Source organism: Thermobia domestica, chromosome 12 (genome assembly GCF_964235325.1).
Source record: "Thermobia domestica chromosome 12, izTheDome1.hap1.1, whole genome shotgun sequence".
NCBI lineage: Eukaryota > Metazoa > Arthropoda > Insecta > Zygentoma > Lepismatidae > Thermobia > Thermobia domestica.
Window position 1 is genome coordinate 113,093,696 of NC_137465.1, and position 19,898 is coordinate 113,113,593.

Genomic DNA, 19,898 nt, shown 5'->3' on the forward strand with positions numbered 1-19,898 from the left:
CAAAAGCACATCAATTTCTTCAGTAATCTGATTCTTAATGTGTTTGGTTTTTCTTCTCTTTTCCGAAAAAAATAAAAAGAAAACAACTATAAAATTTGATTAGGAAATTGCTGTTATTTTTTCTTTCCTGTCGTAATACTGTACTTCAACGCATCTTAACTGCGACATTTTCTCCCTCTGACAGTGTTTTCAGCGACCCGTTACAACATACAGGAGAGGAGAGAGAGAAGGATCGGATACGCTCGGGTGGACTTTTTTAAATGTAGGCTTTTCTCCCCCGCCCATGTCTTTCCTCACTTCCTCTTTGTGCTACAAGTCACTTCCGTGGAAAATAGTTTTCTCCTTTCTTTCTTATCATCTCATTCTTCCTTCCTATTTTTCCCCTCTTTTTTTTATGTAAGTTCCTATGTTAAGAATTCAAGAGTCTTTGCTTGTTGAGCAGGAAATAAAGGAAAGAGATAGGAAACCGTTGGAAGCCTTCTTAGAATTGTAAGGTTCACAAAAAATGGCGAGAGGGGAAGATTATTATGAGGTCATACTAAAATATAAATACAAGCTAGATATTATTTTATTTTATTTTATTCACGATCCATGGTAGAAGAGACCCTTTTGTGTGATTATCACAAGAATACCAACAAACTATTGTAGTTACTGTTTCATTTTACATTGTACATAATTATTATATATCATACACGAGATTTTTCATTCAGAATTTCATCAGCTTATACCAGCTTGACATTAAGTGAAGTTTTGCTTTGCAAGCAGTATTGAATATATGTCCATTTTCCCTAAAAATATATGATTTATTTTAGAAATTAATTATTTTATTTCCCTTAAATCGCTCTGCTTCTTAACTAAATTATCAGATATAAGATAAAAACAATCTTATTTCCTTTGAATCACGGTTCAACATTACTCACATCACATGATTTTGTTACGGTTAATGTTCTTAGTGGATGTCTAAAACAATATATATGCTCATACCTAAGTCATTTTTGAAAGTACTGATATATTTCAGGTGCCATTAATAACAACCACTGTATAAAATATTGTTTTGGCTATGAAGTTAGTTCGGTTTTCATATCATTACTCTAGCGACTAGTAGTTGCCGTTTAATTTTACTCGGAACAACTTTGTGTAATTTCGTTTAAATGGCTGTCATATATTTGCTTACATATAAGCCTATACTTGTGCAAATCGGTGAAGTTCGTTTAGCCACTTTACTATTGAAAATGGAAGAATATAGGCAACATTTTCGATATATTGAACTTTATCACTTCAAGATAGACAAAAACACTGCTGAAACTCAGTAAAGATACGAACAGTATATGAAGAAGTTGCTGTAGCCGATAAAATGTGTTGAAAAGGGTTTATGAAGTTTTATACTGGATATTTCTCGCTAAGCAACACTGGAGTTTCAGCAATTCCATTCTTTGACATAGCTGTGAAGAGTACGGATGGCAATCCAATGGATTATTGTGCTTTCGGACTCCTCAAGCGGTGCCTGTTCCATCGTCGAGTCTACATTGTCACCGTTCTGTGGAAAGAATGTAAAAAAATTGTATGCAATATCCATGTTCCAGGTGCATCGAAGTCTCCTACAATGGAAACTTTGATGCTGATCAATGGCCAGTAGAAGTGGCGTGTCACAACCGGTAGTGGAAATACGGTATTTCCTAGGTGAGTGATACATTCAAATTCGGCACAATATAAGTGAAACAATCTCTGTATTGTCAGATCTAATTAGGGGAAGATTGGAATGATAAAGTTTTAACCTAGGAGATAGAGCACACACTCATACTACCATGTGTAATTTACGTTATACTATGTCTATGTTATACTATATATTATGTTATACTAGATATTATTGAGAAGAGAAAGAGAAACTGGTTGGGACAGTTGGTAAGAAGAACCTGTATCATGAGAGACGTATTGAAGGGTATGCTGGCAGGGAAGAGAGGGAGGGGTGAATTAGACTACAATTAATGGACGACATCCAAACAGCAAAATCGTAAGTGAAGACGAAGAGGTTAAAGGAAGACCATGGAGCATTGAAGCTTCTCAGTTGCGGCAAGTAACCTGCCAATAATGGCAAAGCATATTTGATGAGGATTATAATTAGAAGTATAGGATATGTAATATTCTGCAAATTCCTGAAAATCGTAGATCTACCGAACAGATTTAATTATTCAGAAGTTAATGGAAATCAGGATATATATCTATGTTTACTATAAGTAAAAGGTATTTGAACATTTTAAAATGTTTTCTGTAATTTTGGTCACCATTACAGAATACGAATAATAGCTCGTAGAATTAACCAAGACTTGAAGCCACTATTGATTTCAAAATTCCCCGGGAGGATTTGAATGCACAAGAGGTTAAAATAGTATTGCGAAAATACTAGTGACCCTAGTTATGTACGATCAGAGATTTGTCCCAGGGGGAATTACGCAGCTCAAAGGGTAATTCCTCTCCTGGCTACTTCCTGGTATCATAACTACTTAAGTTTGTTCAATTAATCTTAAATTTTACTTTTCTCATATTCCTCTAAAATTCAGTGGAATTGAGATGTGTACCAGTTTACAATTGTGTAGTGGAAATGGAAAAGGCTGAAAGTGTCAAAAAATAAAAAATCGATTTTTTGCATGGAATGTGTTGTAAACGACATCGCCAATAACCTAGAGAAGGTCCAAAGTGCCAGAAAAAAATCCTACTAGTTTCTAGAGCACTCGCAAGGAGCAGCACCTTAAAGGATAAAGTACAGTTTTAGGAAGTTTTTATTGAATACTGGAAATTTTACTTTGTGGCACTTTCAGCCTTTTCCATTTCCATTACACAATTGCTAGTTTACCATCTTTCTTTTGTAGAATAATACCGCATCAATTTCTTCCTTTAAGTTGAGACTAACACTTGAACCTCTCCTGCTTCACATCCAACATTATACTAAAGGAATCTACAATTTAAAATAACAATTAACTTGACCTTGATCCGACAATTTGTTCATGCGTTATGGATTTTTCTTGTATAATCCCGTCTCGGAAGAATGTATCTTTAAAATGAAGCATGTGTTCAGCCATGTTTCCCTATTACTTTTTTTTCAATATTTCCCATGTGAAGATATACTCAATATTTTCATTACTCATTTTCAATATTTTAAAACTTTTTAATGCTTAGAAAATACTATAGAAAAGTGATTCCCAACTGAGTGGCATTGACGTATGGGCGGGCTTTCATAATCAGATTCAGAATAGAACAGTGTCAGCAAAAAGAAGAAGGAACAAAATAGGTGAATTAAATATATTAAGTGTTGGTAGATACGAATAGTGTATCTGCAAGACCATCGATTACGCCTTGTTTGTCTGTTATCACTAACTTCTATCAACGCTAGCCTTGATATGTTCTCCTTGTTTTCTCTCTGCGCTTTACTGAGAATATAAGTAGTAAACTGTGACGTGACAGAGCATCGAGTAAGAATGGACTGATACAGAAAAAAATGCTAGACTTTCCAACTTTTTACAATAAATAATACATATACTTACAGTATATACATAGCATGTGACGTCATATACTTTAGTAATGTACTGCTAAGCAATCAGCAACATTCAAACAGGTTAATATTTAGTAAAACTTCCTTAACGAACATCTTTCAATTCATAATACAGACAGACTTCTGCGTCAGTAAAATGTGTGTAATATTACCGACCAGAATACTCCATTTTACGGTCACTGAAAGGCTTCTTTTTCTTCGACGTTTTAATAACCTTTTCATAAAGGGAGAAATTGTTCTCTGTTCATACGTATTTATCACAGATAACGAAGTTTCCCATAATTTCTCCCGACAATGAGAAGCTCCAATTGATCTACCAATTACAAGAAAATTTCAAAACGAAACTAATGTCAAAAGATGTACATGGAAAACAATTACTTTAGACATTCCTTGTAAAAATTGATATATCGTCATGATTAATGGGTACTACCTACATTTTCAGTAAAAATGTTGTGTGGTGATGTTGCGTAACTTTTAGTACAGTCCGTATACGGGTTAAGGGATTTTTTCAAGAGCATACACGTATTTGGGGATAAAATTACAACATAAACACTCAGTGGTGACTCTTTACGAAAGTCGTGTTAGTAAATATATGACTTGGTTTGCAAATATATTTATCTTTCTTTTACCGTCGTGCATTCTCTCGAAAGCTACACCTGGATACAGTAGGACGCACCTACATACTCACATCCTCAAGCAATATTTGCATTTTTTTTACAAAGTAGTATTTCCCCTTTATTCTCAAAGTAATTAGAATATTGTGTACAGTATTTTGATATTATCCTATACCGTAATCACATTTATAACTAATGTATTTACTGAATAATGCATATAATTACCACGTTAGTACTAACCAATTAAACCTGTGTAATCTCTCAGGTATGCACGTTAGACTAAAATATTTCATTTCTTTTTTTCAAGTACGGCCAAATACTCATGTCACTTCTGTGTCCATTATTCAGAGACTTTACTATATCTTTCGCCATTTTCTAAAATCTCTTGAAAATAAACTGCGTAATTTCATGTACAGTTTTTTTTTTTTTTTTTAATTTCACGTTTGATACCCATTTGAATCTCGAATTGCAAATTAGGCTTCTACAAATCTTGGATTCGTAATGGAACTTGAAAATTAGTTCAAGAACGCTAATTCCCCATATGTAACTCTTAAGCAATAATATGAGTTTGTAATATGGAATCCTAGTACACACACACACACACACACACACATATATATATATATATATATATATATATATATATATATATATATATATATATACAAAAGAAAGAAAGAAAGAAAAGTATGCCCTAATTTGAATTAATTTCAATTTCAATTTATTTTATATGTAAGTACGTAGAAATCTATTCTGAACTTGAGAAGAAAAGTTACACCTTTGCCAATATACTTATTGCATTCTCTTAGAACAAGGAGAACTAATTCACTTCTGTTTCTTTTTTTCTTTTTTAAGAAATTGATATACATTGAGAGACAGATTTTCGAATATTACTATGAGAAATTTTCTACTATGTTCCAAATAGGAAAATGTGCTTGTAGCTACTAAAATTCCACAATTCATCGCAGCTTACAGATGACGAATGTATTAAATACTGTATAACGCCTAATAGAAGAATGTACTCTTTGTATAATACCGTCCAAATGAAAGTTGCCACTACGTAATAGACATATTTGATGTATATATAAAACAACACTTTCAATATATAATCTAGGATATGCCCTATAACAGAAATTCATGAATTGTAACTATCAATTTCTACTGCTGAATCTTCATATCTGCAACTGATCTGTTCAGCATCCAATAAATACGTAAAATGAAATTAAGTATTTAAGTTTAAGATCACACGCTTATGCCGGCTAGGCTAAAGGAGACGGTGATTATGAGTAATGAATTATATTGTGGAATGAAGAAAGTGGGAGGAAATGAAAGAACCCCGTGAAAACCCATGCAGACGAGGTTTGTCCACCACGAAGCTCACTTAGCTCAAGCTGGGATCGAACCAAGGTCTCCATGCACCAGAAGTGAACGCTCTACCACTGAGCCACCGAATAAATACTTAATTAACATATAAATTAATAACTATGAATGTGGAATCCGAATCATATGCAGTCATGATAGCTGAAACCATGTTTTTCGCATGGATACTGAGACCTTTACCCACTTTCTTAAAAAAAGAAAAAAAACTTTATACGTAAATTATATTGAAAGAAAATTCCTATTATTTACATTTTGTTCCTATTTGCTAGTGTTTACATTTTGTTTGTAGGCCGACTAAAAATATAAAAATATGTTTGATTTATATACTGCAATATATTGTTATTAATGCTAGTATAATGCAGACAGTAGCAAAAGGGAGGAGCTTGGGAAAATTGTATACGAAGAGAGTGCTCGGCCGTTTTTCGCCTCTGCGCCAGTTGCCATGACTACAACCTCTTCGCCCAGAAGCACAGCACAACGAACAGGCTGATTCCAAAAGTTGACTTTGCCGCCACGTCCACTGAGGAATTATCTATGATGAGTGATTGCGGAGACTAAACTGAAACGCTCTCAAATAATTGCGTCGACGATTGAAGGACAACAGTTAGGATTGTTGTCCCATGCGCCTGGCCTCTGAAGAGAACATAGATTAATCAATCTAGATTCTAGATGGTTTTAACAAACAAGGATCTTAGTTACGAATGTGTCGTTTCACTAACATAAATACTTATAGATTCGGGAACTAAACTTATTGAAATGTATTCGCCTCTCATTTTTCTGCTATGCACTCTTGAATTAAATACATTTAGCCAGAGTCCTACTTGCTAATCTAGTGGCTAGCGCGCGTGCTTTCCGTGCATGGTGTCCTGAGTTCGATTCCCGGAGTTACAGAAATTTGAGTATTTTATGGTAGTACGAATATCACCTTAAACTATAGCTGAATGTCTCATCTAGCCAAGGTGCTGAAATGGAAACTTCAACAAACAATAATAACAACAAAATATTTAATTATAAGAAGCATTTGTTCTGTCTTATTTAATAATTAAAGATGCTGAATGTTTTTTTTTAGTATATTGTTCGAAATTTAGACATAATGTTTCTTGAAGTAAGGACATAATTTTCATTTTATACTCTGACGGTATTGAAACCGAATGTTGTACGTATCTTTGATTTTCAATTTCAATAGAATAAAGAAATTAAATAAAACTTACTTGTGCGACGTTTTTGAGACGATATTTATTTTTTTTAAAAAAAAGTTTCTTGGTGTTTCTAGCCATGTTACTCAATGGAAACCACTTTTGAAAGTGGAAGTAGTGAAGTTTAACATTTCTAAAATATTGTTAAGTTTTTGATTACACTGTTACACATTAAACTAAAGAAGACGGATGATTCATGAAATTCAATGATTATGAAAGGGTTTGATGGAGTGAGATGTAGGAGGAAACGAGAGATGAGAAAACACATGAACATAATAATGTCCACTACACATCTGAGATCGTTAAAGACCTCTCGCAACAAACTGAGTGCTCTGTTCGCTTTTTAAATAAATAAATAGTTCACCCTAATTGACACATTTGTCTACTTACTCATACGTTTACTCTATTCTACTTAATCAAAAAATAAATAAATAAATAAATAAATAAAGGGGCATACACACAGGAACTTCAAGAACAAGTAACAATCCAATCATGCTCTATAGACAGGCCCAAACCTTCAATCACGATTATCAATCTAACACCTCGGACTGCACAACCACACTACATCAGCTGAGCTACCACTCCTCCTCTACCAGTTCTATCTATAATAAAGACTTCAAGGTGGAGATTGATATATTCCGGAACGTTTATGATACATACCAGAAGCATTTATTGTCATCTCTTACCGTTTTTTGCTTTATGTGTATTCAATTTTGCAGCTGGGAATGATAATTTTCTACCATTTATGATTCCAACAGAGTTATATACATGAAGATGGAACGCATTATTGGTACTCTGTGTTAATAACAGAGAATATTTTGTGATATATCTTACCGTTTGTACTCCGATACTTGTCGAAAAACAAACTGAAAGACGGACATAGAGAAGTTGTTCTATTAGACTTCCCACTTACGCACGGCATAGTTATGAAGTCTAGTAAGGGAAATTATCTATTAAAATAATTATTTACTTTGTGCGCTTAAGCTCTTAGCAGTTGTGTATTACCAGAATTTTTGATAGGTACATGGTTAACTGTTCTCAAAAATGTAGCTTATACCCACCTTTATATCTTCCGTTATATTCGTGATTTAAAGTGAATATACGCCGAATTCTAAAACTATTAGGCGAGAATACACCACACACCCCCATACACCTTCCATTCCATCCCTGAACTTAAGAGTCGAATGTTTACAATGGCTAATAGCCTAGCGGATGACACGACCGTATAAATTTCTTTCATTATATTGTTTCAAATATTCATAACCTACACTATTAAACTAAATGAAATGAAACAATAAAGAACACAAGCTTCAAAGAACGTGTTGTGACTATATTCAACTATCACTCACAAATTAAGAAGCTTCACAGATAGTTTTCCACTGAGGAACGTTAAGATGTTTTTTTTAAATATCTTTCAAATACAATGCAAATACAAGAACAAGTATGAGAAATGAGCAAAAAATTACTAAATCGTGATCTTTCTTATGGATAAAACTGCAATTAATTCAATAATGTGAGGAGGCACGGTGGCTCAGTGGTAGAGCGATTACCTCTGGTGCGTGGGGTCCCTGGTTCTGTCCCCGGCCAAGTAAGTTGGTGGTGGACAACATCATGCTCGTAGGTTTTATCGGAATACTGCTGTTTCCTCCCACTTTTTCATTGCATCATCATACATCTCTCTCTTCCATCATCATACACTTGCTTTAATCATCGTCTACCTTAGCCTAATAGGCATAATCGTGGGATCTTAAGCTCAAAAATTTCAATTTTTTTTTCAACAATGTAAATTTAAGGCATTTAGATCGTCATAGTTGCGTACAGGCAAAGAAAATAACCGACATATAAATCCGTCATACGCATAAAATGAATTGGCAAGACGAGTATATACGTCTTAAGTATTTAAAGGATTAAGTAAAGAAGCAATGTCTCTAACAGGTTACAAGCAATCAATATAGTAAATGATAAGCAAGTAGTGCGTAAGATATACCTTTCTAGGAAGTATTGAGGGTATTATCACGTTACGATGTAGTCACAATATAAATATTAAAATGTTATCTTCGTTTCTTCTAAATACGTCGACAACAATCAGCTTTCGTATAACAACAAAAAGTATATTACATCACCTTCAAATGAGATAGCATTTATTGCATTGCCGTAACTAGTATTAGGGCAAAGGTTAAATAATCGATTTAATATAACATAGTATTAGGAAAAAGGTCAATAAGAAAGATAAATAGCTAATTTAAGTAGTGAAGTATTCTTTACTTTATCTAGTTTTTAATCCTGAAAGACGCCACCCTTATCTAGAAATTTCCATTATGTCGAATGGGGAGGATTATGCATTTACAGCTATTTTTGGCAGTAGACTCTATCAGAGAGGTTACCTATAGCACATTGTCTAACTTGAGCAATCAGATAAAGAATGTTCTGAAAGAAGTTTGGAAATATTCCAATAGCGAATTTGGCGAAAATCATAATGATTCGTATGATAGTTAACTTCAATTTCAGGCACAGTCAGAGCAAATTCAACGTTTAAAATACTGTGAAATGAAAAGCAGCGTAAGTTGGCATAGGGAGAGAAAACTATTTAAAAGTGTCTGTCATGAGCTAAAAGATTTCAGGGCTATTTATTTTCCTATTCCAATCTTTGGGATGGTGATATTTTGGGAGAAACTGTTGTCCGCGAAAATTAGGTTGTGAGAAATGTAGCTACAAGGTAAAAGAGAAGTAAATGTGAAACATGAGACGAACATGAGAAAAATACTATGTTAGTGGAGGAAACGTGATCTCAAAATACTACTACTACTGTTACTGCTTTACTGCTACTACTACTACTAATAATAATACTTTGATAGAAATTTGTGAGCTCTAGTGGGCAATTACGAAGCGAAAGATGCATGTAGTGTGTGTTAGTAAGGTAATGACGATATGCCAAATAAGATATTCGGAAAATATTGGAGAGAAAAGTTTTTTTTTCTTACAGGATTCTGTATGAGACGAGGAATGGACCAGGAGATTTCTGGAGACAATAATTATGCAATTGTCCAAGAAATCGAAATAGATAAATGTAAGAACTACAATACAATTAGTCTCATATTATACTCGTCAAATATTATGTTATAAATACTGAACAAAATAATGTATGAAAAAATAAATAGAGTAAGCAGTTTGGGTTTGGATATAGGATGTTTAACACCTTCGCTCCTGGGCTTATATAGTTTTGCTGTCACTTTACTGCATTTAAAAAAGATGTGTATTGGTAGTAGAAAAAAGTTGAGCATTCCAAATGTATGGCAAATTTTGCTTTAAAACATTCTACTTTAATATAAATATAACACTTGTTTAGATAGTTTGGTGGAATTACTTCAATATTACCGAGTAAGACTTAGGCATGATCCATTTACATTAATAAATTATCAATAATTCTGCTTAGGTTTAGGATCGAAAGTGGTAGAACCCCAAAACATGTAACCTACAAGGACATGCAGTGTTATATATAGTTATCAATCTAACAAAGGCTTTCACTCGAGCAAAGTGAAAAATTTTGACGCAAGCTCTAAGGATGTTGCTTGGGATGGAAAGATTGAAGGATTGTAGAAGTTCATGTGCATATCAATCAACAAGAAAGCGGAAAAACTGACAGAGAAAAGTGTAATTGGAAAGAAAGTTCGAAACGGATAAGGAACAGCAAAGAAACGTTACATGTGGAAGATGCTGTATGGTTAGCAACAGAATCATTAGGTTACTCTGTGCAGATGAAGTGATTTTTATTTTGGAATCTGAATCGTTAATTAAGAAGGCAGAAAAGACCAAAAACGACTGACAAAAATAAAAGAGATGAAAATTAACTTCAAACAAGACAGAAGCAATTATGTTCGGATTTTAGTCATGTGTATCAACTATAGACGTAACTTTCTTTATAGATTAGGTGAAAACGAATGAGGAAGTGCTGACGAGAAACTCAAACTAGAAGTAATAACGAAAAAAGTTTTTAGGAAGAAGATTGTGCAGTGTGTGAGTTCAGCAAGAGCAAAACAAAAATTATGAGTTGTGCAAGTAACGAAACAACAAGAAAAACAAAGAACAAAATAGAAAATCGCTTGGATAAAAAGAAACAGTAATTCTGTTTCTTAGGGAGTAAAATAATAAGCTATAATATGTGCAAACAAAATGCAAACTTTAGAGTAACAGAAACGAAGAAACTCTTCAATGAAAGCGACAAGTCTTTACAGAGATCATCGCGTGGAATACAAGAAAAAGTTTGGTAAAAACGTGTGTATGGGGTGTAGCGCTGTAATGATTTTGAGGATGGGCTCTAAGAGAAGATGAAAAACGGGGAGTGGAAAGCCTTCGAAATATGATGCTGTAGAAGGATGTTAAAAGTGAAATGAGTGGATAACGTAAATGAAAGAGTATTGGAAATGATAGGAAAATAGGGGAGTATACGGAACAACATTTCGCAGAAGAGAGCCAGGATGATTAGAGGGATTATTAGACAAAAAGGAATCACCCTGCTGGCCATGAATGAAAAGGCAGAATGAAATATACCTAGGGGAAGACCAGGTTGAAGAAAGAGGGCTAGATTATACAAGATGTAGGAAAGAAAATGTACATGTAAATAAAATGTCTGGTTTAGGATAAGGAAGAACGGAAAGCTGTGTCAAACCGATCGAAAGATTATTAACCGGAGAAGAAGGTGCAATACTGAACCGATCTTATCAAACGCTTCATATAGACATAATTAGAACGAATGTAAGCACTACCCAAATTGACGATAAGCTATTATTGGCTTTCCAAATGTGGGTGTAAAGACAATGTGAAAATTAATTGGGTGAAAACGAATGAGGAAGTGTTAAGCAAATTAAGAGAAGAAAAGAACGATATTGATGGTAAATAAATAAGAAAAAATCATTAAAGGAATCTTTGAGAAGAAATTGCAATATAAAAGATATGAGCGTGGGTAAAGACGATTACAAAACAGGGGTGCAAAAATAATAATGTAAAATTGGTATATATGTTCAGAATAAATACAGCTGCGACAACATGAAGGAGTTAGTCCAGGAACAGAGAGCATGAAATTTCTCAATTTGCAGCAGATGACCTAAGAATCGTATCGGAATATATATTATGGCGATATCAAATTTCTTCCACGGTGAAGAAGAGCAACTAAACTCGAGTCTGATGTCTTAAGAATAAAGCTCATAAAGAAAGATTCAAGTGGAAACCAAAGGATAACAAAAATGGAGGAAAGGTTATTTAGAGATCTCTCCGATTTTGTAATATTTTCCTTCATTGTCAAAATAACGTAGGTAAAGTAATTATCTATATTGTAGCTTTTCTATCACCATCGTGAAAGCTTATCAAACTTTAAAATGACTTTGTCCCATAATGCAATCTACGATCTGTGATATTTCTAGCATCTATGTAAAACGTTAATTGTTATTTTTACTGTTATTTATTAATATACAAAAAGAGAAAAAGGAAATTTTACTCTAACATGTTAAAATTATCTCCATATTGGAGTTGCTCGTATCTCGCTGCTGTCGATTTCAACTATTTTCCGTAGCTGTACCATGTCAAAATTCGTGATAATACAGTTAAATATAAACCCCACCACGAAGTCGCTGTAAGAAAGAGGAATTGCCGGAGGCAGTCGGCACTCGTCCGCGGCGGCACGACGATCTATTTGTTCAAAGTTGCCAACCTTTTGCTGAGGCGGCAAGCGGTCAAAAATCGTAAAATAAACTGCCCTTTGCCGACCCTTTGCCGACCGGCAGAGTCGGCAAAACAGGCGGAAAGGCCTCTTTCTGATCCTCTGCCGACTCCTTATGCCGGCCTCTTTTCGACGGCGGCGCCGACGCATTTAATGCTCAATTCCGGCTGTTTGCCGACTGCTCGGAAAGGCAACTATTCGTCGCGGTCGAAAGTCGCGCGGAAAGACGCCCATTTTATGTCAGTTTGTGGTGGTAAATATATGGTTATTTTCGTTTTGAAGTTATTAATGCGTTTATTTTAGTAAAATTTATTTTTATCTCATCATCTTCCACTCACTAGTTTATATCACTTATCGCTTTTAGAATTTCAAGAGAACTTCATTTCTAAGAAAATAGCAGGGCTTGAAAAGTTACATCTTCCTTATAGGTATTAAGAGTGAGGATATAATGAAATGATATTATCACTACAATTACACAGTGGAATTGTAAGACCCTGACCATCTATACTGTGTGATAGTTTTATCTAGACTGCCGAACGAGACTTAATTCAAATTCAATTCCCAGTATGAGCTTTCGAAGATTTAATTCGCAATTTCTGCATGTACTAACACTTTTCAAGGGTACTTCTGTATGCTGTAACATTGCTAGTAGTGTGGATGTATTATTGATCTTAGTTCAAGTAATACATAAATAAGAAGTGTTCGTGCTATTTTATTTACTACAGTAATAGAAAGTATGAGTTATTGACCCAAAACCAACAATTCAACACATATATTGTGATGTAAGGCTAATAAGTTACTAATAAACATCACAATATAGTTCGAGTGATATGCCTCATCTCTTGTGCGTTCGATCCCTGGGTCGATCCCAGCTCGCAGCCAACAGATTTTGTGGTAGACAACACCATGCGCGTGTGATTTTTGGGGTTCTCCTGTTTATTCCTGCTTTCTTTAATTCAGCATTTTATTCATTACCGTCTTCGTTAGCCTTGGTGGTAAAAGTGGGACATTAAACTAGAAATTACATTATAATTTATATTAAGACATTTATTTCTATATTAAAACATATTAAGTTTGAATAATCTGTAGATTCAAAATCTTATGAAAAACTATTTATGTCCTACAAAGTCTTTTCAATACAGTGTGTAGTTTGTGCACCGAAAATTAGTTCTGTATTTGCATTGTTAAACCAAGAATTTTATTTCATTTTCGAACCTGAACTAATGCCATACTATGTTTATTTGTAAACAACATATTACATATATCAGCATAAAGTTTGTTTTAGATTAAAATGTTTCTACACTGTAAATATTTTGTGATTATTATTTACGTAAGTTGAAATATCTCATGAGTGGAAACAAGGACACTACAACACATTTCATATCTACAATAATAAGAGTTCCAGCAAATTTTCCTAACCTTTGAAATATTTCGTCCTTGTAAAGACAGATTGTACATTTCACATTTTTAAGCTATACATGAATGTCATTGTGATTTCGAAAAGAAAAGACGAGAAAGTAAGAAAAAGAACGGGACAAATACATTCCTCAAAATTGCAATAAAATGATGTGATTTATGCGTTCCTCTCACTTAGTTCTCCCACCAAAGTAACGAAATAAAGAAAAAGAAAGTGCGGAAGAGGAAGAAGCAAGGAAGAAATAAGAAGAAAAGAAAGTAAGAAACGAAAGCAGGAGAAAAGGATGTAGTCAGCTTTCAAGAAGAGAACCCTGCATCACTCCACCTCCCTTAAGAGAATCTCATGACTTAAGCTTTCCGTACATAGGAAAGAAATACGAGAATACACGAGAGCGTCAGATAAAGGAGTGAAAAAAATAAACTTAGCATAAAAAGATAGGTATAAAAAAAGTGTTGAAAAGATCGTAAATTTGTATAAAATTTCCATCCTTTCTCATATTTTTCCTTTTATTTTATCTCGAATTTCTCGCTCTTTTCTGCTAATACTTCGGGAATAATTAAAAGCAATAAAATATGCATTTACTGCTTCGTTCTTCTCCAATAATGAAAGAAATACTATTGTAGCAATCTTTCTAGGAATTGATAAATGGTTTCAAGCTTTGAAATATATCTTAGCTTATTTCATACTTGCCTTTTATCTCCCCTTAATGCATTAAGATAAAAATCTCTTTCCAATGCTGAAGTCTTTCTTACTCAAGATTTTATTTTATTTTGTGGCTTGTATGGAAGGGGTTGAGCCATATTTAATGTGAAAAACTGTACTTTGTATGTTAAAGAAATGAATGTAAAAACTAGATATTATTAACATTATTGGTACTGATTTATTGAGGAAGAAGAAAGTAGGCGAGACATACGTCTCGTCAGAGGCAACACTTTTAGGGATATGATATTGGTTTGGTGCAATTGAAATGTCAATTTTATGTCCCATAAGAAATTTTCTTCTGCGATGCAACCAAAGAAAGGAACAAGGTCACGAGTAGGATGTCATAAACTACGTATATGTTTACAAAACAGGCTAGGTGCCCAATCATTTGAACAGGGTTTTGTGAACATAAAGTTGCACGCATTATTTCTTAAAAAAAATTTAAACTAGCACATTCTGCACAGCAAAATATTAACGGTGTGTCTGGACCAGGAATAGCACAATATTGAAAAATGAACCTTGTGGCCAAAGATCAACAACATGCAGTGCCGTGAAAGCGGGCTCTAGGAAAAATGCTTGTGAAATTGCAGTCAAAGTTAATCATAATTCCTCTCTTTCTCAGTGACTCCATTCAATAAGTAATATTACTCCATTCAATGTGATCCTATGAAAAGAAGTTAGACTCATGGGTGTTACAAAGGATCGGAGTCTTTAGATGCACACTTCTGTGGACATGAGAAGTAATCTGAAAGGTTTGTTACATCGATTTGTCACTTCTGATGAAATGTGGATCGCAGTCACATGTCGCTCAAAGCACGATTAGTTGAAATATAAAATACCTCCTCACTTACTGGATTCTCCTGACATCTCTTCCACCAACTACTATCTCTTCCAGCAACTTGATCATTTATTGACAGGAAAGAAGTTCCTAATGATTAAGTGGTGCGAGGTACATTTTAGGGTTTCCTCGCATTGCAGAGGTCATAATTATTTCGTCTTCTAATCCGATCATTTGCTGATGATGGCAAAAGTACGTTGTTGCATCCAGAAACTACTTTGATAACCAAGTATTGTAGTTTTCTTTTTTAATCTCTCCGACAGATACTTCTACATCGGACACTTCAATCTCAGCAACCCAACGCAAATTAAAGAGAGAGTTTATTATGCATGTATTACTATCGATGCAAAAACTAAAGGCGGGGAAAATATTACATGTTGCATCCTACTTACTCATACCTAGCACGACACTCATCCTATTCCTACATACCCAACTTAAACCTTCTTCCATGTATAAAGAATCTTTTCTTTGTGCTTCAAACGCTTGTTTCTCCATGTTTCAGACATAAATCGCTTATAAACTTTAATGGCACGTTTCAATTAAAACCTTTTCCAAATTTGAAGTGAATACTGTGGCACTCATGATTGTACGTTAGTTGGATTTTTACTTATTTTCAATAGATCATTGGCTAGTAAGAATGTGTAATCTTCTAAACATACAGTTTACAAAAAACGAAATCCCCTTAAAAGAGGCATATATGGTCGGTTGTGCTTTTAACAAGCAAGATAATTTTACTACCATATAGTTGGCTGTTGATTGAAACTTGCAAGATCAAATAAATTTGTTTTGTTTGAATATAGTTTTTCCCCCCTTAAAACTTTGGATCATGTAACCTAACATTGATCGTCAATAGTTGTTGGCATAAGCTTTGTCTCCCTTTTCTCAACGACTTCCTTCAGCTTTTTCTGTATTCATAAATCATATTATATACAATTGTAGAAACCTCAACTAAGATAATCGAAAAATAAGTTAGAAGACTCTACAGAATTGACTTTTATATTATTATATCTTTGACTTATATTATTAACTTTTATATGATCAATTAAGTACTCAGATTTTAGCTATAATGAGATTTGCTTCATTTAGATTTAATGTATCGTTTGAGAACTAAAGCTGTTTGTAACATTGGTCTAAGGTTTGGATCAAACTTTATAGTTTGCACCGTAGATCGAATCTGGGCCTCCTGTGTATTGATGTAAACTATTATAACTCATCTTCTAAAAATTTTCTGATTGTTAAAATGTGCTTCACGATAAGTCATTTTAAATAAGAATGTACCCCAAAACTTGTATGAATTCGTATATTATTTTTATGAAGATGGTAAACAAAGAATGGTAATATCTCGAATATGAATGATAAATCAACTTATAATCTCTTAGAGGTGCATCTAACATTGATTTTACATCTGCTATTAGTAACAGCTCACAACTATTCAAGATTAAAATTTTACTATTATTATTGGTAGTGAATTACTGAAAACGAACTACAAAAGCATTTTCAACGTTAGAAATAAAATTATTACATGTATAATACAAATTCTAAATAAAATATGTTAATTTTCTAAAACAAACCAAAATGTTTCAGGTGTATATCTTCATTAACATAGATGAATTATTTCACTTAATCTTCAAATTACAGAAAGTCAAATTATATTTAGGATTAATTTTCTGGATCTCCTTTTATTCTTTGTGCATTTTTCATAAATTTCATAAATAAAATTTTTCATAAATTTAAATGTTCTCTTTAATTTCACTGCTCCCATGCATTATTTCAAATAGGGCAATAATTAGTAATTACATCGTAGGTGAAAGAGATATAAACTTTATTCATGAGGTACATAAAAGATGTCTTTATATAGCACATTTAGGAGGAAAAAGAGATGATGAAATTTTAAAACTAATAAATTACTTAAACTTATGATAACTTAATACGCAATCTATCTAAATCGATATGATTTTATTAGATAATTTTATGTTTATTAATAGCACTTATTTGTATAACTACATAACACTACCATTTTTTAAGTTTATGATGTAAAAAGATGATACGTGGTCAATACGTTGTCAATATTGTAACCTGATAATTTATATTTGTTTCTATTATTATTGATTAATTTTCTTCTATTCAAGAATAGTCAATATATGTATTAAAGTTGTCAGAGCTCAAACACATGATGGAAAGTTAATTTGTATTCCCTCATGTCTGCAATGTTTTCTGTTAAACACTTTAGGGTTCGCTAGCATTCTTTCTTTTTTTCTGAATGATCGAACTATTTCAAAATCAAAGTTGCTCCGTAAACATGATTACAGCAATACACATTTATCCAGTAAGTATAACAAAGATTGTTTGACGCAAGTTATTTTGCAACAACGTTCTTGCGGAAACCTGTTAGTTTCCACTCATAGGAACTCTTGATCCGTTTCAAGTAATGAGAATTTTCTTCTTCTTTGTTCTAGTAAGTCACATATTCAAAAAAATGAAGCTCGGATTATGCAAAGGTTCTCGTGGTTTTGCTGTTAAATGCATATCTGAAAAGTAAACTATTGTATCAAGAAATTCGACTTGAGTAAAACCATGATACTTTTTCAAGCATATTCGGTATCGTTCTATGATTGCATGAAACATTTTACATGAAACTATTTTTACTAATTTATTTCGTAAATACACATTTACCCAGTAAGTATAATAAAGATTGTTTGACGCAAGTTATTTTGCAACAACGTTCTTGCGGAAAGCTGTTAGTTTCCACTCATAGGAACTCTTGATCCGTTTCAAGTAATGAGAATTTTCTTCTTCTTTGTTCTATTAAGTCACATATTCAAAAAAATGAAGCTCGGATTATGCAAAGGTTCTCGTGGTTTTGCTGTTAAATGCATATCTGAAAAGTAAACTATTGTATCAAGAAATTCGACTTGAGTAAAACCATGATACTTTTTCAAGCATATTCGGTATCGTTCTATGATTGCATGAAACATTTTACATGAAACTATTTTTACTAATTTATTTCGTCACAATAATACAATTCATCCAGTATATCATAATTACCTGGCGATGATTCAGGAAACAAGAAACAAGTCAAATTCAGCAGAAGTAAGATACTTTTAAACGCAAAACTTGATCACACTTTATTACAACTAGAATGTTCTTTATCATAGCGTAGATGCATTTTTGTCCGCAAGAAACACCAGAAACGTTAGTGTTAAAATTATGGGGTATATAGGTAAACTAAAAGCGTTTGCATTCTCAAGCATACCATACTATAAACTCTAGTGTGATACGCTAGTTGCATTTCTTCTGCTAAATGACCAGATCGGCATGGCTTCCCATATAGCAAGTTCACAAATTTCCCAGTCATGTTTGCTTCTGAAACTGCAAAAGGAATTATGCACGCAGTTCACGCTGTGTTTTTGAAATTCTTTTTACTCTTACGAAGGTTTAACGGACATTCAGTTATGGCGTTTTAGCAATAGAGCTTAGAATTGGTCATATTTATTTCTATGCAACACTATAGAATATAAATTTAATCTAGTTTCATTTCTGAGATTACTAGGAGTAATTCCATTGCATCTTGTGACGCCCACCCCTTGCTATGTTCCGGACAGTATGAAATCGCAGAACAGCTTGCTGCGTTAATGTATTTCTTCATATAGGTATTATTTTCATACGTATCCTAGATAACCTCTGGAGATGTCTTTACTGAAATCGATACTTGAATGAATGTAAGCACAATAAAACATTACTTTCAGATAATCCAGTAATCGGAATTCATAAAGGTCACATTAGATGATTGAGAAGGTCAACCATTGAGAAATGATCTACTAATGATGCAATTCTTACTAAACTTATTGAACATGTTTCCAGTGCACATATAAAAGGAGATAATCTCAGTAATTTTTCCGATATTCACTAGTAAGGGACATCACCCAAGTGTCCGGCTCCGATTTCAATGATATTTTTCTGATAGAGAGCATGTATGCGTTATTTATAATGACATAAATTTTTGCCATGGTGCTTGTTTTGTATTATATATATATATATATATATATATATATATATATATATATATATAATTTTTAAGAGTTGTGATGCGGTTATTAGAGATTACTGCAGAAGTCCCTTACTACCCTTTGTAAACGGAGTGTTAATGAAAAAAGTGAAGAACAACCATGTGGATACATATAAGACCTAGGGGAAAGAAGTATGATAGGTATGACTTTGACGGCAGCCATCTTAAAATCCGCCATTTTGAATTAAAGTGAAGCTTTGAAAAATGGAAAGCATAGCATGTGGCACGTCATTTTGTTAGCAAATTTTCCAAAAAAATCTAATGGTATGCTTATTTTTGTTCTATAGTTAACCAGTATGAATTTAGGACTGTTTCTAACCTGCACCAAACGACCATTATTCGATCTTCAAATTGGCAACACTTCTAATTTTCACCGCATCTTTTAAGATTCCAACTGGCACTTTGCAATTGTCGCCATGGCTCAT

General features: G+C 33.4%; 1 protein-coding gene across 1 annotated transcript in view; it reads right to left on the minus strand.

Annotated features, from left to right (window-relative positions):
• Positions 1 to 19,898, minus strand: part of LOC145666078 (limbic system-associated membrane protein-like) — a 743,072-nt gene that overhangs the window by 586,753 nt on the left and 136,421 nt on the right. The window lies entirely within an intron of this gene.